At 35.1% G+C, this 27,680-nt stretch overlaps 1 protein-coding gene and 1 pseudogene across 4 annotated transcripts in view; one reads left to right on the top strand and one right to left on the bottom strand.

The window, feature by feature from the left end:
- Positions 1–27,680, bottom strand: part of STPG2 (sperm tail PG-rich repeat containing 2) — a 598,009-nt gene that overhangs the window by 99,652 nt on the left and 470,677 nt on the right. The window lies entirely within an intron of this gene.
- Positions 9,253–10,595, top strand: LOC106967328 (60S ribosomal protein L7a-like; annotated as a pseudogene).

Below are 27,680 nucleotides of genomic sequence, written 5' to 3'. Positions count from 1 at the left end.
GATTAAAATCTGTCCTTACCACTTTGCTGTCTGCCTTTGTTTGCCTTTGACATTAGGCAAAATATATGAATAGGCATTTCACAGAAGATTATAAACAACAAATAAACATATGGAAAGGTGCTCAATATTGTTAATCATGTGGAAAATGGAAATTCAAGCTACACACCTACTGCAATGGCTAAAATTAAAAAGAAAGTATCAAATGTTGTTCATGACAAGGAGCAGCTGACACTGTCATACATCTCTAGTGGGAATGCACAATTTTTCAGCCACTGTGGAAACTTCTTTGGCAGTCTTTTGTGAAGTTAAATACATACTCACTGATATCACTCTACCCATTTACCCAAGAGAAATGAAAACATATGTTCACATAATAAGTTGAACTCAAATATCCATAACTGTTTCAGTCACAGTAGCTTAAAACTTGAAGCAACTCTAATACCTCATCAACTTTTGAATGTATAAACAATATATTGTATAGTTATTACTGAAATACAATTGAACAATAAAAAAAGAACGAGCTATTGACTCATTGAACAACAGAGAAATCCAAAAACTATTATACTAAGTGAAAAAAAGAGGCAAAAGTCCACATACGCTATGATTCAATCTACATGAATTTCTAAAAGATAATAATAATCACAGAGAGTAGAACAGTGGCTGCTAAAGGCAATGGGTCATTGAAAGAAAACTCACTGTAAGGAAGTGTTGGAAGGTGGGGTGGAAAGTGGGCAAATGGGTGAAGGGAGTCAAAAGGTACAAACTTCCAGTTATAAAATAAAGTCATGGGGATATAATGTACAGCATGACAACTATAGTTAATATTGTGCTGCATATTTGAAAGTTGCTAAGAGAGTACATCTGAAAACCTCTCACTGAGGCACGTGGGTGGCTCAGTCAAGTGAGCATCCAACTTTGGCTCAGGTCATGATATCATGTTTGTGGGTTTGAGCCCCACATCAGGCTCTGTGATGACAGCTCAGAGCTTGGAGCCTGCTTTGGATTCTGTGTCTCCCTCTCTCTCTACTCCTCCCCTGCTTGTGCTCTGTTCTTCTCTGTTTCTTAAAAATTAAAATAAAAAATTTTTAAGAAGGTTAAAAAAAAGTCTCATTACAAAAAAATTCTGTAACAATGTATGGTGACAAATGCTAACTAGACTTATTGTGGTGGTCATTTCACAATATATATAAACATCGAAAAATTATTTTGTACACCTGAAACATATAATGTATGTCAATTATACCTCAATAAAAACAAATAAATAAGCGATGGAAATGTTCTATTATATGATTTTGGTGGTGGCTATAGAACTATTAAAGCTCATTGAATCAAACCTTTAAATTTAATTTTAAAATGTTATATGAATAGAATATCAATAAACCGGGGCGCCTGGGTGGCTCAGTCGGTTAAGCGGCTGACTTCGGCTCAGGTCATGATTTCGCGGTCTGTGAGTTCGAGCCCCCCGTCGGGCTCTGTGATGACAGCTCAGAGCCTGGAGCCTGTTTCAGATTCCGTGTCTCCCTCTCCCTGACCCTCCCCCATTCATGCTTTGTCTCTCTCTGTCTCAAAAATAAATAAACGTTAAAAAAATTAAAAAAAAAGAATATCAATAAACCTAATTAATAAATTAATCATTTCTTGATACTTACATCTATTGAAAGAATAAAAACTGCCACTAGAAAAAACACCCACATTTTATTGATTCCAAGACATCCATTTTTCAATATCTTTAAAACTACAACACATCTTACAATGCATCGTTTTTTTTTTCTTTTCCTTCCCTTTTTTTCCTTTCCTTTCCTTTCCTTCCCTTTTCTTTCCTTTCCTTTCCTTTATTTACCTTCCTTTCCTTTCCCTTCCCTTCCTTTCCCTTCCCTTCCCTTTCCTTTTTCTTTCTTTCCCTCTTTCTCTTTCTTTCTTCTTTCTTTCTTTCTTTCTTTCTTTCTTTCTTTCTTTCTTTCTTTCTTTCTTCCTTTCTTTTGAGAGAGGCAATGGAAGAGAGGGGCAAAGGGAGAGGGAGAGAGAGAATCTTAAGCTGGATCCATGCTGTGCATAGATCCAGCAGGACTGGATCTCACAACCATAAGATCATGACCTGAGCCAAAATCAAGAGTTGGACACCTAACCGACTGAGCCACACAGATGCCCCAATGTATGGTTTCTTAAAGTCAGAATGGGAAATACTTTTTCTTTCTTAGTATTATATGAAGCAATGAGGCATCTAACACTGGATGGCATATTAGACTCAATGAAATATGCTAATACTAAAAGGTTGAATTAAGCTAATTCTACCATTTATGTTTATGCTATGTGTGTTTCAGGAAAACACACATATACATATAGATATATCACGAGTAATCTGCTTTTTACTTATTTTTTTCAAAATTAGAGAAAATATAGAATATAATAGAAACCTATGTATTTATCATCCATAATTATTAAAATTTCCATTTACAAGAAAAGCATACAGTTCATCCCTTCTCCCCTTTCCTTTTCTTACCATAGAAATAACTATATTCCTGAATATGTCACATGTTCTTTATACCCATATTATTACGTTTTGTATTCATAGCAAGAAATAACGAAGTCGTGGGCCTTAACATAATAGAATACTATCTAACAGTCAAAGTAAATGAATTAAATTGACATGTATCAACAGAGATCAATCTTGAGAACTTAAATTAGGAGAAAAATCATGGGGCGCCTCGGTGGCGCAGTCAGTTAAGCATCCGACTTCAGCCAGGTCACGATCTCACGGTCCGTGAGTTCGAGCCCCGCGTCAGGCTCTGGGCTGATGGCTCAGAGCCTGGAGCCTGTTTCCGATTCTGTGTCTCCCTCTCTCTCTGCCCCTTCCCTGTTCATGCTCTGTCTCTCTCTGTCCCAAAAATAAATAAACGTTGAAAAAAAAAATTAGGAGAAAAATCAAATAATAAGTGTATGATAATTATAATACCAAAATACTTTAGGCTGTTTTCTATGTGCTAGGCACTGTTCTAAGCTTTCTACATATATTAAAAATACACATATAAACTCATTTAATCCTGAGAAAAGCTCTCACATTATCATCATCCCAGTTTACATATGAGGAAAGTGAGGTATAGATGGATTAAGTGTTTTGCTGAAGATTAAACAGCTAATAATTAATTTACTCTTAGTTTGTCTGTCCCCAGAATCTGAGCTCTTACCCACTCTGTGTAAATATAGTATTGACCTACATTGTTATAACAAATAGACAGTCACAATAAATATGTCTTATTCAGATAAGATTGAGAACAAATGCTTCAGGTCAGCAAGGTGGATGGGGTGAGGGCAGTGTATAAGGTATTCAGGCTCTCTGGAACCCAGACTTAGAGCAAACCCACCATCTTCAAAACCTGGCTTCCTAGAGGACTCTGGCAATCCCCACTGAACAGAAAGAAAAATAGCATAGAGGACAAAATAGCATAGAGGACAAACAATGTGTCAGAGCCAGGCCTGGAAGTGGTAGATATCATATCTACGCACACTCCAATGACTAAAATTCAGTTATTTGGCCACAGTAACCATATGAGAGCTTCTGTCAGGAGCTCAGATTTATGACCTCTCAGTTTTCTTTTTTCTGATATTAACTCTCCTTTTTCCTGAACACTAATCATTGGCAAAATCACACAAACAAATGCACTAAAAAGCAAGTAAATATGTATATGAGTAAATATGTATATGACTATGTATAGAGTCGAGAACTTAGTTAATATAACCTCAACTGGCTTGGCAAATGTATTTTTGATTCTCTTTCTGTTTCACTAACTTAAAAATTTTTAGAATTTTTTTTGACAGTTGAAGTTATTGTCACTGTTAATTCATTCTAAATTTATGGTGGTATATTAACCTCATCTTAGTTGAGCCCTAAGTTTAGTCAGAAACTCACAAAATTTGCCTAGCTGGATTTCAGAATTGTTATGGACCGATGATTCCTATGTGTCTTCTGTCCTTCTCTCTCCCTCCTTATGTGTATTTACTGAGGTCATCCTATCTTGTTATCCCCTACTGTATGTTGGATAAAGACAGGAAAAATTCCCTTTCTAGTTTATAAGTCTTGTATTAAGTAAAGCTATATTTAAGGAGCTACCACTTAGGTAACAGCCCTGAGAAGCACCATCACAAATTGATAAGATTTAGATGATGAGATGATAGACTTCAAGCTAATGCTATAATGGGTTGAGACTTTTGGGAAAGAAGAGAGAATTTTTCATATGGGCAGAATTTGAATATTTATGGTCAGAGAACAGATAGTGGTAGCTGCAAAGATAGCTATATCGCTTATTCCACAAGCTTCTCTGCAATGTGACATTAACAGTCTTCCATCATAATAAATGTACAGAATGATACAAAATTAAGAAAAAAATATATGCCAATATGTACTCAGACATCCTAAATCCAAAATTAAACTACACCCATTGTAGACAATATAAATGAGAAAAAAAGAATATAAAACAAATATCAAAGCAAATATTTTTGATATAGTTAATGAATGACAGGGCTTTAGCTGAAAAGTGTTTCAGTTAATCTTGATAACAAATTTTTAGTACTTGTATTTTTAGTGTTATTTTCAGAGAATAATTGTTTACTTACAAATATATAATAATGGATATATAGGAGCACCTGGGTGGCTCAGTCAGTTAAGTGTCCAACTCAATATCAGCTCAGTTCATGATTTCACAGTTCGTTAGATCAAGCCCCTTTGTCAGTGAAGAGACTGCTTGGGATTCTCTCTCTCCTCTTTCTCTGCCTCTCTCCCACTTGCACATTCTCTCCCTCTCTCAAAATAAATAAATAAACTTAAAAAATAATGGATATATAAGCAATATGTGAAGATAAATTTACTTTATTGAGCTTATTAACATCTGGATGTATCTGTGAGTAGCTATTGTCCACATGAGCCTAAATATTTGTAGGCTTATTTTCCTTAAGTTTCAGTCATATGATAGAAGTGAGAGAACTATGTTTTATGTTCTCTATAGATTTCATGGACCCGTTAAATAAATATTCAAAAAATAATTTACACACACAGACACACATACATATGTTGAAAACTCACAAAGAGCAAATGTGTTTTATAAATTCTACATGACTAAATTAACAAAGGCCAATTTGTTCAGTACTGTCATTTTCTGTTTTTTTTTTTACCCTAAACATGAAAGTACACTAAAAGAACCTACTTATGTGCCCAAAAAAGGAAGAAGGTGTTTTCAATCAGCAACACATTGTAAAGACAAAGCAAAAAACAGTTTGCAATTTTTTGTTTCATTTTAACAATTACAAATTTCTGCTTTTACCAATATAGAGTTTTCAGTTGAACAGAATGTTTTCTGTATCTCAAGGCAGACAAAATAGAACTGCCTTAGGAAAAAAAAAATTATTAAACACACCTCCCCCCAAGACACACACTGAACTCAGAATTACACAGCATGGCCCTAGTCTCAAAAGATTGTGATTTGCTTTGCAGCCCAATGTTTCCTGCTGTTACAAAAAAAATATGTAAGCTTTGTTTCATGAAAAAGCTTTAACCTGAGAATTACTGCACCACCATGGTTACTCAGTGAAATATATTGCATAATCTACAAGGTAGCAAGAAAACATTAAGTTTGGAAAATAAAATGATCTTTCTGTTGGAAAATCGTCCATATGCCCCCCATGCATGTGTAGATACCTAAGCAGTTTACCACATTCTCTCAGAAACATCTTAACTATGAAGGAAGTTTCCACAGAGAAGTATGTGAATCCCAGCAGTGTGCAAATCACTTCTCTTATTTAATAATCTCTTACAAATATACCTTTGGTTGTTCTTTGACTTTCCTAAAGGTGAGACTCACCACAGGCATTCATTTTGTCTGCCAAATATTTTTTCAGAAGCTGTTTGCTTTTATGCTGTTATACCTGAGATGGGAGCTCATGACTCCATGAGAGAAGAGAAAGCAACATTCATATTCAAATGCTAAGAAAAATAAAGTAAGCTTCTCATGTTTAATTCCATCGCTTTTTAAAAAAGCAGGAATTCTTCTGTTTTACATAGGATGAAAGAAGCATTATACAAAGTGGTTTATACAAGACAAATAAGTATTATTTAAAATAAAAATGATGAAATATTTTTGAAATATTACTTATTTCCATTACTTCCCAAGTATTAAAGATAATAAGACAGAAAACACATGCACATAGCGTACATGCACAGAGGTTCCCAATTCAACCTGAAAAAAGCTAGAATTCAGTCTATAAAGCTGTTGATAAACAAGTCCTTTATATGTCTAATTATAATCATTTTACTATAGCATCTAAAAGAACCAGTAATTTAATACATGTCAGTTATTTAACATTATTGATTAGGTTACATAAAACATGTAACATTGATATAAATGTTCTATATAAGTTCTAATATAGTTGGAAAAGGCAATACTTTTCCACCCTATCATGTTTTCCAAATTATTTTTCAAATTTTAAGGAATTACCTGCCAAAATAAATCCCATTAACAGAGAAAGCTATACTTAGTTTATTTAAATTGAAGAATTTAAACATTTAAACATACATCTCTGTTCATTTCTATTAATTAAATTATTTTTAATTATCTATACTCAATATAAAATTACTACTTAGAAACTATAATTAAAATATTGCTGTGCTCAGTTAGAACTTAAAAAATTAGCAATGTAAATAGTAATATTTCATGTATCTATGCCACATACTTTGCCTTCCTTTTGCTACACTCTTACAGAGCTATTGTTTAGTATTTCTGTCTGAGAAATGCATATGATTTCAAAATATTAATAAGGAAAACAAAGTAGCAACCTATCACTATGAATTTTTCTATTCTTTCTCTATTCATATACGTATTTTCCTGATTCCTCTTTTTTATGGTCTCTATGTCTTCTGTTATTTGTTCCATTTCTTTTGTTGCCTCAGTGTTACTTATAGATGCTGGAGCTTAACAAATTTTAATGGTAACAGCCTGAGAATCAGTTCCCCTAACCACGTGCAGGAAGGGGAGTAGAGAGAAGCAGTTATAGATAGTCTTGGCAAAACAAACCATGGGGAAAATTCAGAATCCCACTGACCTTTTCTGTTTCTGGAGATGGAGGTATGTAATTAAGGCATTTATTAGGTGAAAGGATTTTTTTTGATATTTAAATTCAGTTTATTTAAAAATTTCTTTTTAATGTTTATTTATTTTTGAGACAGAGAAAGACAGAGCATGAGTGGGGGAGGGGCAGAGAGAAAGAGACACAGAATCCAAAACAGGCTCCAGACTCTGAGCTGTCAGCACAGAGCCTGACGCGGGGCTCAAACCCACGAACCATGAGATCATGACCCAAGCTGAAGTCAGCGCTCAACCGAATGAGCCACCCAGGCGCCCCTAAATTCATTTTATTTTCATTCTAGTATAATAAACCTACTATGTTATATTAGTTTCAGGTGTACAATATAGTGATTCAACAATTCCATACATTACTCAGTGCTCATCACATTAAGTGTACTCTTAATTCCATTCAGTGAAGTGATTTTAAAAGAAATATTCAACTTAGTCTTGTGGGTCGATTATAGGATAGGCATTTTCAAACTATTACTCAGTTTTCATTCCTGAAGCAAATCATATTGCCCATCTTTAAATGGTAGACTTAATAGCAGAGAACGTGTTCATGAGGAGTAATGTTGCTTAAACAGGTGAAGTGTTTTTCAATTTGTGTCATTTGCATGTAAGGTATTAACAAATTTTTGATAAAAAGTTCACTTGCTTCAATTTTTATATTATGAATTTCAAGAAAACCTCCTTATAAAGATCTCTTTAACATTTGGGAAACCTTTTTTGTTTTTGATTATATTTAACACTGCTGAACATTGCTGTTATTTAACTATAAAGACTTTTACAAATCACAAAACAATTGCTTTCATGTGTGAAACAAAAGAAAGATGCATAATCATACAGTTCAGGAAAATGTTATAGAAATTCTTGCAGTAAAATCTATAGCTGGAAAAATAAAAAGCAGCCTGAAAAAAATATCATAATGGTATCGAAACTTGCAACAAATAACTGCATGCTTTAACTAAAATAAGAAACAAAGACACAAAAGCATGCCAATAGCACGGATTTTTGGCTTATTTTTAAATATTGCTGTACTTCTTTTTTTCTGATTTTTTAAAATGTTTGTTTATTTTTGAGAGAAAGAGAGAAACAGAATGTGAGCAGGGGAGAGGCACAGAAAGCAGACACAGAATCCGAAGTAGGCTCCAGGCTCTGTGCTGTCAGCACAGAGCCTGATGTGAGGCTCAAACTCATGAACCGTGAGCCGAAGTTGGATACTTAACAGACTGAGCCACCCAGGCACCCCAATATTACTGTACTTCTAAACATAAAATATAATTCATGAACTTCCTGCAAAAATAGAAGACTAAAACAGTATTGAAAAATCTCCCCCCTTTGATATTTAACAAAATGAAGAAAAATAGTAAAAATAACAAAATTCACCAGCAGGAGCCAAACTACGACAGAGATAAAATGAAAAGCCCAACCCAAAAATGTAGTAGCTAACAAAACACAAGTGATCTTAGTTTTAAAAAAAAAAAGGTATCATCCCTGCCCCATCTCCCCCCAAAAAAGTAATACTTAGGAAATTATGAGACAAAATTATGTAAATTCTCAACACTTTCTAATTTTGAGCGAAGCTAACTGGAGTGATTCATCAGCCTTGGGCAAATCAGGATGACTCCAAGAAAGTAAAAATAACTTACATGATACAGGGAAACATCAGTAGAGTGAGAAAGTATCACCAGGATTTTCCATATTCCAGGATATTATACTGAGTTATGTAAAAGATCTAAAAGCTATGGGAGTGCCACAGTTTTAGCTGGCATTAGTGGCCCTGACACAGAATTTAATAAAACAATAAGAAAAAGAACCCAGCTCAGATTCCATAGAGCCGCAGCTGAGGCCTAGACCTTTCACTACTTATTCGTGTATTCATTCCTTTAACCACTTTTTAGTGAGAATCTATGATGTATCTGGCACTGTTCTAGGCAGCGAAAAAAATGACAGTAAAAAATCAGACAAAAATATCTTAGTATGACAGAGTTTACATTCTAATAGTTAGACACAGCTTTTAAAAACAAACAAAACTCAAATAAGTCTACAGCCTATTAGAATAAGATAAATTGAGTGGAAGAATTAAAGGAGAGAAGAGAGAGAAGATGACAAGTAACGACTGGAAGAAAGGGGATGAACCATGTACAGGCAAGGTGAGATTCCAGGCAGTACAGACAGCAGGTGCAAAGGCAAGTGTAAGAAACAGCCAGCTCGAAGTGGTATTTACACGGAGTGAGCTAAGTGGAGATTAGAAAGTGAGATAAAAGGATAATTGGAGTGGAAGTGGAGGCAGGTACATGGCATAGGGTCTTATACCATTGTATGTATTTTGGTTTCTATATGGAATGAGAAGTGAAGCTACTGAGTGCTTTGAACAGAGGAGAGACTTAATCTAACATATAATTTAATTGGCACATTCTGACCATGGTCCTGAGAATAGACACTAGGAAGAACAAGCGTAGAAGCCAGGAGACCCATTAGGGAATTATATGACTAATTCAGAGAAAAGAGAATGCTAGTGCTAGCAGTAGATTTAAAAAAGAGGTTAAAATTTGGATATATTTGGAAACTAGAGCCAATAGAATTTTCTGACTGATTAGATAAGGATGTGAAAGAGAGGAGTCAAGCCAGAAGTTTGGCTGTGGATATGTAAATTTTGAAATGCCCACTTAGACACCCAAATGGAGATTTGATGATTGGCGCTCAGTGAGAAAAGACCCAAGAATCTTGGCATCAGATAGGACACCCAGCCCAAAAGGAACCTCACTCTCTTTGTCAAATAGCCCTGCTATCTTGGTCAGCAGCAGCAAAGGGCTATTTAGGCTAACCATCTAACAGTACCTCCTGCAATAAACCAGTTCACCCAGTCCTTGGACCACCAAACAGCTACTCAACTGCTTAGGCTGACCCACAAATATAGACTAGAGACAAAGCAAGAGAAGAAGCAGAGATTGTTAGTCCAGGCTGAGAAGAAAGCTCCTGGCAAAGGGACTGTCTCCACTAAGAGGCCTCCTGTCCTTCAAGCTGAGGTTAATACTGTCACCACCTTGGTGGAAAACAAGAAGGCTTAGCTGGTAGTGACTGCACCTGATGTGGATCCCATTAAGCTGGTTGTCTTCCCGCCTGCCCTGTGTCATCAGATGAGAGTTCCCTTCTGCATTACCAAGAGGAAGGCCAGGTTGGGGCATCTAGTCCACAGAGGACCTTCACCACTGTCACCTTCACACAGGTTAACTCAGAAGACAAAGGAGCTCTGGTTAAGCTGGTAGAAACCATCAGGACTAATGACAATGATAGATATGATGAGATCCACCGTCATTGCAGAGGCAACGTTCTGGGTCCAAAGCGGGTGGCTTGCATTGCCAAGTTGGAAAAGGCAAAGGCCAAAGAACTGACCACCAAACTGGGGTAAGTGTACGCTGTTGAATTTTCTGTACATAAAAGTAATAAAAAGTAGTCCTCTTCCCCCCACCAAAAAAACAAAACAAACAAACAAAAAAAAAGATCCTTACTGGAGGTAAAACATGTGACTTTGTCAACATAAAGATAGTATATAAAGCTGACGTCAAGGTTTTGAGATAAAGAAAACAGGAAGTACAGGAAATTGAAAATCAGAGCCTAAGAGAATTCCAATAAGGGAAATCAGAAGGAACCAAAAAAGGAAATTAAACATATATGGTCAATGAAGCAGGATGGTGTCCCAGATGTTATGCACAGAAGTTTCAAGGAACGGTGTCAGGTGCTAAGTTAAATGCTGCTTGGGATGCCTGGGTGGCTCAGTTTGTTAAGTGTACAACTTTGGCTCAGGTCACAATCTCACAGATCGTGGGTTTGGGCCCGCCATCAGGCTGTGTGCTGACAGCTCAGAGCCTGGAATCTGTTTCGAATTCTGTGTCTCCCTCTCTCTCTGCCCCTCCCCTGCTTGCCCTCTCCCTCTCTCTTTCTCTCTCTCTCCAAAATAAATAATGCTGCTAATAGGTAAGATGAGGACTGAGAATTCACCATTGGATTTAGCCACACTGAAGTTACTGTTGGCCATTCCTGTGCAAATGTGGAGACTGAAAACCAGCTAGGCTCAAGGAAGAATAAGAGAAGAGTTGGGGAAAATGGATACAGAAACTATGAGAAAGTTTGCAGTAAATGGAGACCAAGACATTTAGCAGTGATCAGAGGAGAAGAGGGATTAAGGAAACAGTTTTTTTTTAATGTGATATATAAGCCTGTCTGTCTGCAGCTGGGATTATCTAGAAGAAAAACTAATGTTGATGATGAGGGAGGTGGGGGAAACTGCTGAAGAGATGTCTTTGAGTGAGAGGAATCCTGATCTAGCACACACTGAAGGAGGAGGCCTTAGGTGGTCCAGGAAACAGTCCAGGAAACTGTCACAAGCACTTCCAAATGTGCAAGTGGAGAAAGTGTGCAGATCATAGTATTTAGCCTTTATATGTAGTAACAGAGAAAATAGTCTTTTGAAAGTCAAAAATGAGTCAAGGACGATTCAGTCACATAAATCAGAGAAATTTAAGATCTGAACAAAGCTGTCCATTTTAAGATTTTTTAAAAACAGAAAATAATTTGCATACGTAAACTATTTAAACATATTATAATAGGGAAAAAAGAAAAGAAAGAAAAGGTTTGAAGTGGAGAGAAGCAAAAGATAAAACAAAGAATGAAACATCATATGCAAAATAACACAAAGAATTTACATGAAACAGAATCCAAGGACTCAACACCTATTCTCAAGAATATTTGGAGAGATAGAAGAATTTAGAGAAATTAGGAGCTGAAATGGATCACACAGATAATAGGAAAGAAAACAAAATGAGTTGAAACATAAGATTTCACAGCTAAGGACAATAATTGAGAGGCAAAATATTCAAATGGAATGTATAGATTAGAAATAGCAAGAATCAGAATAAACATGATAAAAAGTCAAATAAATGATAAAAAGAGAATAATGGAGGCAATTATAAGAAATTAAGAGAAAATAGAACAGATGTTAAAGATTCACATTGCGAGATGATGGTAAGTAGGCACACTGACATGATCAAATATGTGAAAACTATTTATCAGAAATCTGGCAAATGGAATAAAAAAACTTAAGAAATATAATACAATCACAGTCTCTGACATGAAGGAAGAAAATAATCTAAAGATATTACACTATAGATCAGAAAGAACTTTAACAGAATATTAACAAACGACACAGATTCTGGTTAAACTGTTCTGTGTCCATGATAAAGAATTACTTAGATAGAGGCAGAAAATGCAAGTCAATTTCTTGAAGAAGAAAAAAATAAGCTCGCCTCAAATTTCATCAAGTAACATTAAATGCCAGAATACAGAGGAACAGTGTCTTCAAATTTCTGATGAGAAAAAAAAAATGTACGAGTGAAGATCAGAAAGTTACCTTTGGATCTAAAGGCAAATGTCAAACATTCACATAAATGAGACAACACATGTTGAGTGCCCATGAGTTCAAGGATGGTTAAAAAATTAACTATTCAGTATTCAAATCCAGATAACCAAAAGATGACTCAAAAACTGAGAACTCAAAAACAGTTTTTTAATGATATGAACATGGTTAGTAAAGGGATGATGGTAAATATTGAATTCTTTTAGGGAACTAGGAAAACCATCTAGAAGAATTAGGGTTGCAGGAAAGTCTATAATATAAACCCTGATAAAGTAAACTAGATCTAGCAACAGAATAAGTGTAAGGAATGGTAAAATGTGTAACTTTAACTTCTAGAGCAGGGGGTCACTACATGCAGATTAAATTGAAACACAATTAAAAACATTCCTTTAATGGCTATTTTCTCCCCACTATACAATTGATAGTAGGGACCATGTCTATTTTACTCCCAAGTGTGAACAGCCCTCTCTCCCCTACCATTGATGCTTAAAGTCTAGATCCAAGAATTCACTGAAGACAGAAAAGTTGTGATAGTTCATTCTATCATTGAATATTCATTTATAGCTGAAATAATTATTTACAAGGAGATGTTCTTATATACTATTTGGCTACCCAGGGGATAATTCAATTATAAAAGGATTATAAATAGTCTATTCTATTGTTTTATTTGTATATATTTTTTACTGAAAATGATGTGATTTTTAATTTATAGATAAAAGGCTCTCTGAATGATACTCAGAAAGTTTTACGAGTTTAATTTTAAAATAGATTTGAATTCACAACAGGTCTTAACACACAATGATTTCAATATATCAGTCACACCAGAGCACAATGTGGATGACAATTACGTGACGACTCCTTAATAGTCCAAGAGGATAAAGACTTTTTTCAAATGTGGGGAAAATTAATTTTTTTATAGTATTAACCCCTGAAAGCTATTCTCCTTTATAGACTACAATAGTAATGTCAGTTTCATATACTTTTACTTTATAAAGAACTCCCAGAGGAAGAAATTTCTGGAGGTTTTCCCAGATATATACAGCTACATTTTCTGTTGTGCTTGTAACATCTGCAAAGTATGGCACATCCAGATCCAGATTCTTATGATCATGGGGTTTCATAATTGCTTCCTCCATATTCTTTTTGAGGTAGGTCATATTCATAACCACTCCTGTAACAGTATTAGTCTTTATAATTGTACCTTTGGCCATTTGGATTGTTGCATTTCCCAAGCAGTTTCAAGTTTTCTTCCTTACTCAGAGATTTGCTGTGGAGCCAGTGGGTGGGTGGCCCCGAAGAAGACCAGGCGGCACAGTGGCTTCCTGCGGCAACCACATGCCCCACCTCCCCCCTCCTCCTGGCCGAGCTCATGAGCTCAAGGCCTTCTACTAGGAAAGAAGTACTACTACATACAGTACGTAGTTTTCAGGATGAGTAATCAGGTCTCTGAAATGTTAGAATGGCTCACACTAGCTCAAAGAACAACTGTTAAATTTTCAGAATTTCCACCAATGACTTGTTTCTATAATCAGCCATGGTGGAAGTATTTATGCCACAGAAATAGATGCTACAGCAGGAGTTATAGATAATATATTTATCTTATAATTTAGATTTGTTTGCAATGAGGAGACTCCATATTTTTCAGTAATGCTTACTTTCAAAAACTATTCATTTGAAAACATTTTAGAACAGCAAGAAAAAAGAAAGGACATTTCAAAGTGTACTGCTTACCTAATCATAATTATTGAATATATAATATCCTTGTGTATTTTATAAGATTTTAGTATGCATGTTTTTGAAAATTAAAATGCAACTTATAGTTCTATTTTCCATACCGTACACTGTAATATAAGTATCTCCCATGTTTAGGTATTCAATAAACAACATTTTAATAAACTAATCCATGATATGTAATTATCTTGAATTTATTGAATATTTACATATTTTCAAAATATTCACAATTACACAAAAATTATATGAGGGATGTTTCTGTGCACTTTTCCCTTACTTTCTGGTTACTTTCTTAAATGTATCCTAGAATTTGGATTATATAGGAAAAGAATATTAACTTCTTCAAGACTCTTTAATAAATATAACTAAAACCTATCTACAGCTTATACTCAGTGGATTCTGATTTTTATACCAAAACCATACTTTGGCATTTTTTACATATAATTTATTGTCAAACTGGCTTCCATACAACACCCAATACTCATCCCAACAAGTGCCCTCCTCAATGCCTATCACCCACTTTCTGCTCTCCCTCACCCCCATCAACCCTCAGTTTGTTCAATGTATTTGAGTCTCTTATGGTTTGCCTCCCTCCCTCTCTGTTTGTAACTATTTTTTCTCCTTCCCTTCCCCCATGGTCTTCTGTTAAGTTTTTCAAGATCCACATATGAGTGAACACATACGGTATCTGTCTTTTTCTGACTGACTTATTTCACTTAGCATAATACCTTCCAGTTCCATCCATGTTGCTGCAAATGGCCAGGTATCATTCTTTCTCATACTTCAGCATTTTTAGACCTTGGCAAGTTTATAGAATTTGGGGAGGGGAAAGAATGTGGGGAAAAACGAACATCATTAAAAAATAATGAGAAAAATTTTAAAAGCACCCGTGAAAATAATGTTTAGCAAACAAAATATCCTATAGGTTTTAAGTTCTAAGCTGTGTTCCATATAACCAATTATTATATCCAGTAGAAAAAATAGTTTCTTTGTTAAACTTTTTACTCTCTAGGAACTTAAAGTCTGAGTGTTATTTTTATCAACCTATACTGCCATTTGAAAAATAGGAAAACAGCCAACATCATATACAATGCAGCAGATTAGAAATGAAAGGGCTTATATGAAATATCTTAGGGGACTGTTAAAATGAACAGAAAGCAAAACAAAAAAAAAGAAAGAAAAAAGGAAAAAGATGTGTTTGAATTTTTAGCTAGAGAAAAATCCTTTTGCTTTACTAATACAGATCTCCCCCAATTTATGATGGGATCATTATGTCCCTACAAACCATCATAAGCTGAAAATATTGTAAGTCAAAAATGCATTTAATACATTTAACCTACCAAACATTATGGCTTAGGCTCGCCTGCTAAAACGTGCTCAGATCACTTACATTAACCTATAGTTTGGCAAAGTCACGTAACACAAAGCCTGTTTTATAATAAAGTGTTGACTATCTCATGTAATTTAGTGACTACTGCACTGAAAATGAAACACATAATGGTTGTATGGTAAAAAACGGTCGTAAGTATATCAGTTATTTACCCTCAGGATTGCGTGGCTGGCTGGGAGCTGTGGCTGCTGCCACTGTCTAGCATCATGAAGCATCCTACCGCATATTACTAGCCTTGGAAATGTCCAAAATCAAAGTAAGAAGTATGGTTTTTACTGAATGCACATCATTTTCACACTACTATGAAGTCCAAAAATCCTAAGCCCAGCCATCTTAAGTTGGGGACTAGCTGTAGTCAAATGCCAAAAGAAAAACCTATTATGTCCCATGGACTATTCAATGGCAACTGTAATATAATGTGTTTTGCTTTTCACAATTCTGAAAGGAAATTATTGTCACCATGTTAAAACAAGGCAAGTCCAATGTTCATAGGAATGAGGCTTGCCCTTTTTTAACAGAGCTAAAAACAAGTCTGAAGCCCAAGCACAAAAGGTCAGTCACAAATGGTAATATATTACAGAGGTATTTCTTCATTTAAGTAATCTGAGTTGGATCTTCAGCCTACAATAGCTAATCAAATAAGACTATACTAAAGTACCAATCCAACCAGATATCAAAGCATTTACTCAGGATGAACCCAAACACATGAAAAGGGCCTAAAACTTTATTCTTCTTTTTACTTTTGGTTTGTCACACTTTGCAATATCCTTGGGAGTATTTTAAATGACTCACCTCCCCTCAAGCAGCATTTTTCCTGCTTTTAAAATGATTAATCTCAGGTGCTTTTTGCTCACGATATATCACTCCTACAATGAACAGCATCAGCAAATATGTAATCTTTAAGACACTTAATTTATCTAATTGAGAAAATGAAAATAGAAGTTGAAAACACTCAGTGGAAGATAAGTTCTGCGGATAATGGTTATTGAAATGATAGTAGTTAAAAAGAAAGGACAATTACAACAACAACAGCAACCACAAAAAATGAAGAAGAGAGTTTCAGGTACAAAGGGGTGTAGGTTGAGAAAACCAGGTTTTACCAGTTACATGCTAAAAAATGAAAAGATCCTGGGTTCTCGATGGCATTATTTCAATAACTGTGCATTGAAACTGTGCACTGATATTGTTCTAATAATGAGTTATCTATTATGAATATGCAATTTCAGCAACTAGTCTATATGAATGGTGCATGTTTTTAATAATCCACTTTACCTTTCTTATTTCTCATTTCTAAATGTAAAAATAACCTGAATAGGGTTCAGTTCTACTGTATTGTGCAACTCCAGGGGGCATGCTGTATTTTAACCAAATGGGGCCCCTACAGTCATGCAATGGGCAGTCCTACCTTAGATATTTATGTTCATTTTGAAGAAGCTTTTTATAGAAAGTTGATTAGCTACTATTTTTATAGATGTTTTCCCCTTACTATCACTGTTAGCAATAATACGCTTTTAAGGCCATATGTTCAATACAGCAAATAAAATATTTCTTAGCAACTGAAATATATATGTTCTTCTGTATAGAGTGCTCATTCATTCAACAGATTTTTTTTTAATCTCTAGTATGTTCCACACAATCAGATTACAAAAATGAATAAGACACTCTCATGGTCCTCAAGAAACATCTTAATTTGAGGCTATCAAACTTCAAATCACATAACTGACTTGCCTTTTCTGATTATATGCTCCCCAAACCATCTTTCAATTTTTGTAACGTAGTTTCTCACATGGCACCTAGGAAGAAAATGTGCTTACTATGAGACTTAAGTACCTGGTCTCCTAGATACCTATATTTCTTATTATAAATTTATACTGGCATCTTAGTTATAATTAGGTTTCCCATGTAGCTTCCTTTATGTAGTACGTTAAGTAATTATAGGTCTTATTGTAAATTGATATTTGAATTTTATATCTTTCTCCTGAGCTTGGTTAACATGACCCTGTCCATGAATTTTATCTGCCATGGGACGGGCATACTAGAAAATAAAATTTCTGAAATAAAATAGCTTGTGGGTAATGGTAAATTTACTAATGCCACATTTTAAAACCTCTTGGCAGTGGGGACACTGAGTAGCTCAGTTGGTTAGGTGTCCGACTTTGGCTCAGGTCATGATCTCATGGTTTGTGAGTTCAAGCCCCACGATGGGCTGTGTGGTAACAGCTAGGAGCCTGGAGCCTGCTTTGGATTCTGTGTCTCCCCCTCTGTCTGCCCCTCTCCTGCTTGTACTTTCTCTCTCTCTCTCTCTCTCTCTCTCTCTCTCTCTCTCTCTCTCTCTCAAAAATAAGTAACCATTAAAAACATAATAATAATAAAAATAAAACCTCTTGGGAGTTACCAACCTAAGCTTCTCTAGGTAATCTACCTCTTCCTTTAGATCAGTGAACCAATTTAATATTTGACAGTAAATAAAATACTAGGTTAAATACTGGAGTCCCTGAACCAATTATAATTTCTGTATACAAAATTATAGCTCCAAACTTGATTTATTTCCTCTTAAATTTGTATATTTCTTTTGAATAAGTGTATACTTAAAGCACATTTAGTGGACTGCTTCTTCCTACCATACCATCTACAGTCCTTAGGCCTACTAACTATAATCTTAAATGCAAAAAAAGTTAAATTCCAATTTATACTAGTTTTTAAAAACTTCTTACTAATAAGTTATGACGACAAAAACTTGGATTACAAACTACTATTTAAAATTTGACGGGCGCCTGGGTGGTTCAGTCGGTTAAACATACAACTTTTAATTTCACCTCAGGTCATGATCTCATGGTTCCATGAGTTTGAGCCCCACATTGGGCTGCACTGACAGCATGGAGCCTGCTTGGAATTCTCTGTTTTCCTCTGTCTCTGCTCCTCCCCATTCACTCTCTATCTTATTCTCTCAAAATAAATAAACATTAAAAACAATTTAAAAAAATAAAACACATTTGTGAGTAGGAAAGTCAAAAATTTCCAACCTATCTTTGTCAGCAGTGATTACCATCACTGATATTAACAACCCTAATGTAATCAATTGAATTGGAGGTAGAAACAAATTATAAAAAAAATATGCTCAATAATAAACATAAAATAAGGTTATAGGAACAGTGTCAAAAATATCATTAATGACTACCATTGTTGAATGAGCTAAGTTTTTGAACTAAAGCAGAGACCCTCTCTGGAAGACATTTGTGTAGCCAATCTAATACTTCCAGTTCTCTGCCTTCCAAACACATAGTAGGATTTCATTACCTGACTCCTTCATCCCCACTTTGGATTAATGGAGTCATATAATTAGTTCTTGCCAATGGTTTTAAGTGGAAGGGATGTTTATTAAGCATTTAACGGATGATGTAAGACCCTGCAGAGCATTATTTTTCCTCTGGCACAGTGACTAGCAATGAGACAGTGGGTCTTTTAGTCTGGGGCCCTGAATATTTACAATGAGAAAAGGCCCCCCCGCTAACCTGTTATGTACATCTAAAATGTACCAAATATAAACTGTGGTTATAAGCTAATAAAGTATGAAAATTATTTGTTAACACAACCTTTCTTAATAATATACACATTTCATATTACATTAAAAAATAATTCAGATAAAGACCGTTTACACGAGGCAGCATTAAAAATAAAGTGCAAAATGGGGCACCTGGGTGGCTCAGTCGGTTGAATGTACGACTTCGGCTCAGGTCATGATCTCACAGTCCGTGGGTTTGAGCCCCGCATCTGGCTCTGTGCTGACAGCTCAGAGCCTGGAGCCTGCTTCAGATTCTGTGTGTGTGTCTCTCTCTGTCCCTCCCCCACTCATGCTCTGTCTCTCTCTGTCTCTCAAAAATAAATAAACAGTAAAAGTAAAATTAAAAAAAAAAATAAAGTGCAAAAAATAAAAATAAGGAGGCAAGATAAAAAAGTAGAAATGACAAAATTAATGGACAGATTTCAAGGCAGGAGGCATTAAATTAAAAATTATACTTCATTTGTATAAAATATCAAATCAACAAAAATAAAATATACTAAAGTAGAGTGGCCTAACAATAGTGTTTCAAAATATATGCAGCAGGAAAAAGAAAAGTTAGAAATGCAAGGAGAAATGTAAGAGTCTACTTTCATTAATTGGAGATCACATTATCTCCCCAAACTGGGCAGAAATTAAAATGCATTTGGAAAGAAATTGATGATCTCAGTTAAGAAAGTTAATTAGCATATAGTCTTTGTACATTAAGAGATAGTGAAAGGAAATTTTAACTAAATCTAATGGACTATCACAAATTAATATAATCGATGGCTTCCTTATATTGTTAACATACATATACACTCACAGCAGGGCCTTAGGACTGGGGAGAGGAGAAGGGAGATGATTATCTAGAAAAGAGTTAGAGGCAGGAGAAGATTGAAAAGTAGGGATGGAGATAGAAAAAAATAAGCTTTATCTCCAACAAACAGGAAAAAAATACATTATTTATAGACAACCTCTGAAAATTCATTAAAGTTAACAATACGTTAGGAAATACACATAAAAATCCAGATAATTTGTAAATAAAATGGAGCAATCATATAGGCCATATGTTTAACTGTATTGAAAGAAGTTTATGAATTAACAACCAAAATGAGCGATGTGATCATAAGACACTGAAACACCAGAAGAAAACATTAAGAACAGACAAGAAGAAAATATTTGTAAATGCATAACAAGAAAATAGGTAATATCAAAAATATACACATAATGGCTTTGAGTCAACTGGAAAAAAATTACACATTGGAAAATTGGGAAAAGTATATAAAGGGCATTTTTTTTGCTTGTTTTATTTTTTATTGTAATTCCAGTTAGTCAACATAAAGTGTTATATTAATTTCACGATTAGAATTCAGTGATTCATCACTTACATATAACACCTGGTGCTCATCACAAGTGCCCTCCTTAATTCCCATCACCTATTTATCCCACACACCCCCTCCCCTGCAGCAACCTTCAGTTTGTTTTCTATAGTTAAGAGTTTGCTTTATGGTTGCCTCTTTCTTTCCTCTGCATGTTCATTTGTTTTGTTTCTCAAATTCCGCATATGAATGAAATCATATGATATTTGTCTTTCTTTGACTGACTTATTTTGCTTAGCATAATAGTCTCTAGCTCCATCCATGTCTTTGCAAATAGCAAGAGTTCATTCTTTTTTTTTATGGCTGAGTAATTTTCTTTTGTGTGTGTGTGTGTGTGTGTGTGTGTGTGTATGTATATGTATATATATGTATATATGTATGTATATATGTGCATGTATATATGTATGTGTATATGTGTGTATATATATATATATACACACACACAAAAGAAAATTACTCAGCTATAAATATATATATACATATACACGTATACGTACATGTATATGTATATATATATGTATATGTATATGTATACGTATATATCACCACTTCTTTACCTATTCATCTGTGAATGAACATCTGGTCTCTTTCCACAATTTGTCTATTGTTGATGATGATGCTATAAACATCAGAATGCATGTGCCCTTTCAAATCATTGTTTGTATCCTTTGGGTAAATACCTACCAGTGCAATTGCTGGGTTGTAGGGTAGTTTTATTTTTAACTTTTTGAGGAACCTCCATTCTATTTTCCAGAGGGGCTGCACTAGCTTGCATTGCCACCAATAGTGTAAGAGGGTTCCCCTTTCTCCACACCCTCACCAACATCTGTTGTTTCCTGAGTTGTTAATTTCAGCTATTCTGACAGGTGTGAGGTGGTATCTCATTGTAGTTTGGATTTGCATTTCCTTGATGATGAGTGATGTTTGATCATCTTTTCATGTATCTGTTAGCCATCTGTAAATCTTCTTTGAAAAAATGTCTGTTCATCTCTTCTGCCCATTTTTTAACTGGGTTATTTGGTTTGGGGATTCTTTATAGATTTTGGATACTAACTCTTTGTCAGATATGTCATTTGCAGATATCTTCTCTCATTGTGAAGGCTGCCTTTTAGTTTTGTTGATTGTTTCCTTCCTGTGTAGAAACTTTTTATCCTAAAGAAGCCCCAAGAGTTCATTTTTGCTTTTGTTTCCTGTGACTCCAGAGATGTATCCAGTAAGAAGTTGCTACAGCTGATGTCAAAGAGGTTGGTGCCTGTGTTCTTCTCCAGGATTTTGATGGTTTCCTGTCTCACATTTAGGTCTTTCACAGATTTTTGTGGATAGTATAAGAAAGTGGCCCAGTTTCATTCTTTTGCATGTTGCTGTCCAGTTTTCCCAATACCATTTGTTGAAGAGACTATATATTTTTTCCATTGGATATTCTTCCTTAGTTTACCATATATATAGCTTTGGGTCCATTTCTAGATTTTCTATTCTGTTCCATTGATCTACGTGTCTGTTTTTGTGCCAGTACCATTCTGTCTTATCACTATAACTTAAAGCCCAGAATTGTGATCCCTCTGCTTTGCTTTTCTTTTTCAAGATTTCTTTGGCTATTTGGGGTCCTTTGTGGTTTTGTACAAATTTTAGAATTGTCTCTTCTAGCTCTATTTAAAATTCTGGTGATATTTTGGTAGGGATAGCATTACATGTGTAGGTTGCTTTAGGTAGTATAGACATTTTAACAATATTTGTTCTTCCAATCCATGAGCATGGGATGTCTTTCCATTTCTTTGTGTCACCTTCAATTTCTTTCATCAGTATTCTATAGTCTTTAGAGAACAGATCTTTTGCCTCTTTGGTTAGGTTTATTCCTAGGTATCTTAGGTTTTTTGGTGCAATTATAAATGGGGTTGATTCCTTGATTTCTCTTTCTGCCTCTTCATTATTAGCATATAGAAATGCAACCGATTTCTGTATGTTGATTTTGTATCCTGTGACTTTATTGAATTCGTGTATCAGTCCTAGGAATTTTTTGGTGGAGTCTTTCAGGTCTTCTACATAGAGTATCATGTCATCTGTAAATAGTGAATGTTTGACTTTTTCCTTTCCGATTTGGTTGCCTTTTATTTCTTTTTGTTGTCTGATTGCTGAGGTTAAGACTTCCAGTGCCATGTTGAACAACATTGGTGAGAGTGGACATCCTTGTCTTGTTCCCGATTGTACAGGGAAAGATCTGTTTTTCCCCATTGAGGATAATATTAGCTGTGGGTCTTTCATATACAGTCTTTATAATGTTGATGTATGTTCCCTCTATCCCTACTTTGTTGTGGGTTTTTATCAAGAAGGGATGCTGTATTTTGTCAAACACTTTTTCTGAATCTGTTGAGAGGATCATATGATTCTTATCCTTTCTTTTACTAATGTGGTTTTATAAAAAGCATTCTTGAAAAAAGAAATACAAATGACTAACAGACATGCAAATAGATACTCAACTTCACTGGTAATTATGGAAATACTAAACAAAAAATTTTTAAAAGGTACCATATTTTTCTCATATTTTGAAATCCTCAATAGATTGATACTTCATAGTGATTGGATGTGGCAAAACTTGTAAAATACTAAACCATTTACAGAAAATAATTTGGTTGTATCTAACAAAAACTGAAAATGTGCATATCTAACCCAGTAATGCCATTTCTAGTTATCTTATAAACACAATATTCATGGTTTACAAAGCATCATTTATAATTGTACACACACACACACACACACACACACACATCTATACATCTAACCTATACATCTAACAATAGGCTAATGACTAAATTCACTACACTATAATTATACTATTCCATAAATAAACCAGAATAAGGAAGTTATTTATCTACCAGTATATCCATCCAGATTTAGTCATAAAAAGAGTCCTAAAAATACTAAGCAAAGAAAGCATGTTCCTAAAACATATCAATTACACATATTTCTGTTTTCTGCCAGGATGGAATGGCATATAGCTCATCAAAACTTCCACAGAAAACAACCAAAAAAGGCAGATAATTTAATAAAGAGCTGCTGAGGCACCAAAGTCTTGATGACACAATATACTAAGACAAAGAAGTCAAATGAAGTGACACCAACTTTCTCCTCACTTCTTTTTCCTTTCAAAGCATTTGCTCATTCTTAGTGCAAAGAGGCTTAGAAGCCAGGCAGCAGAGAGCTGCTAAGAGGCCAGGAGCCAGACAGCTTTCAGCAGTAGCAAAGAGCTGAAGAAAAAATAGAAGGTGGGGCTAGAAAGGTAGCCAGTGCTTGAAGAGTCAAAATTCCTGAAAGAACAGAGGCACAGAAATTTAGCCCAATGTTTGAAAGTTTTGTTCTGTGGCAATTAATAAATTTGAAAGCTGTTGAGAAAAGTGAGTTCTGAGCTAAACAGAAAGGCGCTGTAACCCAGAGAAGAGTTTTAGCTGTTTCAAATTCTAAGGGCGAGCAAGATTTCAGGATCAGCAAGAGAAGGAGACTTAGAAAAGACTTGTTCTCAATTAAATTCTGTGGAAATGTAAGAGTGAGTGTGGACCAAATATAGCCTTATATTTACAAAGACTGCAAACTCACCTCAAGACAGCTTAGTCACTGATCCGGTTGAGGTAATCTGCCCTACTTTACTGACTGAATTAAGATAGAGTGAGTTTTCTCTGGAGAAAGGACATTTTTATCCAGAGACTCTACAAACTTTTATGTGCAAATCTGGCATTAATCAAAAGTTACTAGGTAGGTCAAGAAGTGGGATCAATAGAAAAAAAGATACAATAAAGACAGACTTGCAGCTGATCAGGACATGGAGGTTATCAGACAGAAACTTTGAAATAAAGATGCTGCATATGTTCAATAAAAAAATGACAAGATGGAGAATTTTAGCAGAAAAATAGAAACTATAAAATAGGCAGAATATTTTTAAGTAATTCATGGGTCAAAAAAATCGCAATGCATATTAGATAACACTTTAAATTGAATAATAAAACTACAACATATCAATAAAAGATTAACTCAGTATTATTGTGTTATTCTAAATAGTTCAGTTTCCCATTTTGTTAACTTCTATTTTTCATTTATCAAGTATTTATATTCTAAATATTTTAAAAATTAAAATCATATTTTATAGCCTATTAATAAATTATTTACTTCAGATAATAATGGGTTTACAAGAAAGTAAGAAGATTTACAGAAAGTCCTTCTGATATATTTGCAATATCGTATTATTACTCACAACCCCTTCTGATTAGCTGTCTTTTCCTAAATAACCAGTGAGGAGTTTTGTTATTTAAATTAACAAAGGGTTTTAGTAGAAAAAGTTCAGTAAGTATAATTTGACTACATGAAGGATATGAAGCTAAAAGAAATCCACCAATTAATTCCAATTCATGAGAAAACTTTAAGAAGCTTCAGATGCAAATTTACATAATACAGAAGTTTCCATTTATGTTTTTAAGAAGAAACTTTATTCCTCTTTATGAGCTTTAGACATCCAATCCATAAAAATTAGAATTGATGCACTAAATTTTAATTAGTTTCCAAAAAATCTGAGAAGAAATTGTAATAGTGTCCTTCCCTAAAATAAACTGTAAAGAACAGTGAAGTTTCATTAGCACATTGTTAAGGGAATCATAGAGAGTTTCCAAATGAGAAAGAAAAGTGTGATAAAGAATAACTTAATGAGGATTTGTGTCATACAATATGAAAAAACAAAACACTAAAAACAAAGCCTTATTTAAGTGTTAACACTAGAAAGTTCTCATACTATTTGATTTTAAATCAAGATAAATCTGTACTTTTTTTTTTAAATTTTTTTTTCCAACGTTTATTTATTTTTGCGACAGAGAGAGACAGAGCATGAACGGGGGAGGGGCAGAGAGAGAGGGAGACACAGAATCGGAAACAGGCTCCAGGCTCTGAGCCATCAGCCCAGAGCCCGACACGGGGCTCGAACTCACGGACCGCGAGATCGTGACCTGGCTGAAGTCGGACGCTTAACCGACTGCACCACCCAGGCGCCCCATAAATCTGTACTTTTAACATTATGTAATATAAGGCCAAATAAAAATACAGAATGCTACCATTGTTTTCCCTACTTTTGCTACACATTACACAGATGAAAGAAGGCATTTACTTTGAAGAGGGAAAATGGTAGTTTGTGCTTTAGAATTATAATAACAACATAGTAGTGTAGCCCAGGTATAAATGCTATCTGACTGAAAATTTAAGAAAGTTGAAACCTTAGCAATAGCTTTACGAAGAACATTAAGTACCTACTAAGAACAAAGCACTGTGCTAAGCCCTATAAAAAACACAAAGTAGAAGTATTGTAGTTACCAGAGTAAGCTGAGAACCTCTTGTCAGGGTCAAAATTGCATCTGTAGCACTAAATTATACATAGGTATAGAGAAACTATTGATACTAGAATCCTTTACCATAAGCTATTTAAAATATTTCAGGCAACAACAATATTTCATTGTCTCTTTCAGTATTGGAACCACAAAGACTGAAAGGAGTAAAGTGTGAAACACGAGTTTAAACTTCTAATAATCTGTGTCCTAGCATGTAGGTATCTGCCAATCATTGATTCATTCTACATGTATTGTTCACCTTCCACACATCACAGACATAATGCCGGGGGCAGGGAGTCTAGAAACTCTACAATGCAGAGGCAGAGACAGATAAACACAAAGAGCAAACACAACCAATTATCTCCTGCCCTCTGTACACACACATCCATATATACACACAAAGAGTCATTATTATCAAACGAGAAAAGTATTATGACAAAGATAAGGAAAGAGTATTACTATGTTATGAGAACCCTAGGAAAGAACACGCTTTTGATCAATGTTCAGATCTAAACAGAATCTAGTAAATTGCAGGTCAGTGCAATCAGGTCAGGTGTCACACTGCAACAGCTAGTAAAGCCAGTAAAGTGGATAACTTTAAAAAATTACATACTTTTTAAAATATCAGAGTACTGAGGAAGCTATTAAGAGTATAAAAGCTAAAAATACCAAAGGGATGAAGCTTTCCTCAACAGATAATCACCATCTGTTTTCTTCTCTAGGGGCATTTGATTTTGGTTGTGGTCTGAGGATCAGAGCAGGATCACAGAAAGTGACTTCATTGGAATAAGGAGACACCAGAAGAATATTTGGTGAGCATAAAGAGCCAGTGTGATTGTTGGAAACTAGATAAACTACAGGCAAGTGTGGGGAATAAGCTTAGGAATTCCCTGAGCTTGCACTGGTGGGTTAACAAGGCATAAAGAAATAGAAAGCCACAGCATGTATGCATCTAAGATTAGGTAAAACAGATTAGGTAAACAGGACAAAGGCCCCAGTATAGGACAAAAATATAGGAATAGAAAAGTCTCAGAATGAAAGCATCAAAAATGAGGTAAAAAGATTAGGTATTCAGGGCAGAACCCCCCCCCCCAAAAAAAAACCAACTTAGTACAATAGCAGAAAGCTGCTTTCACAGGAAGGAAGGACCAAAATAGGTAAACAGGTAAACAGGGCTATGGACCACAGCAGGGCGAAGTTGCACAGAGAGGAGCTAATTAGCTAAAGAAAGATGACTTGTTGGCCCTGAGATAGCATGCTCTATCTGTCTTGTCCTGTAGGCTAGCTAAGATAAACAGACTTGGCGCCTCATGCTTGCAGTAAACAACCAGCTGCCTAGCACTCGGACTTTGTTTTGTATTGACCCAAACCCCTAACACCGCATATCTTTGAAACCCCCTTTCCATCACACCCATGAGTTAATGTTCATGGATTCATTGTCTCTTTGTTCATGTCCGTCAGGCTTGTAAGCCTTCTGATCCTAATAAAAATGGAGCAAGGACCCTTACTCAGGGCTCTTGTCTCCTCCCCGACATTAGCCTCTCTTGCATTTCAATCCTGTGTCCACTATCTTGCTGGACAAGAGAGAACTCCACACCCAGAGTCTATGACAGACAAGTGGTTAGTTTTCCACATCAAATTTATTTGGGTAAATGGACAAGGATGGCACTGGACCTGAAGGGAAGAGTGAAATCTTTCCATCTTGCTATAGTTGTGAGGCAAATACTGAGAACTGTGGAATGCATCACATACAC

The sequence above is a fragment of the Acinonyx jubatus genome, chromosome B1 (genome assembly GCF_027475565.1).
Source record: "Acinonyx jubatus isolate Ajub_Pintada_27869175 chromosome B1, VMU_Ajub_asm_v1.0, whole genome shotgun sequence".
Classification (NCBI taxonomy): Eukaryota; Metazoa; Chordata; class Mammalia; order Carnivora; family Felidae; genus Acinonyx; species Acinonyx jubatus.
This window is presented reverse-complemented; position numbering and strand designations above follow the sequence as displayed.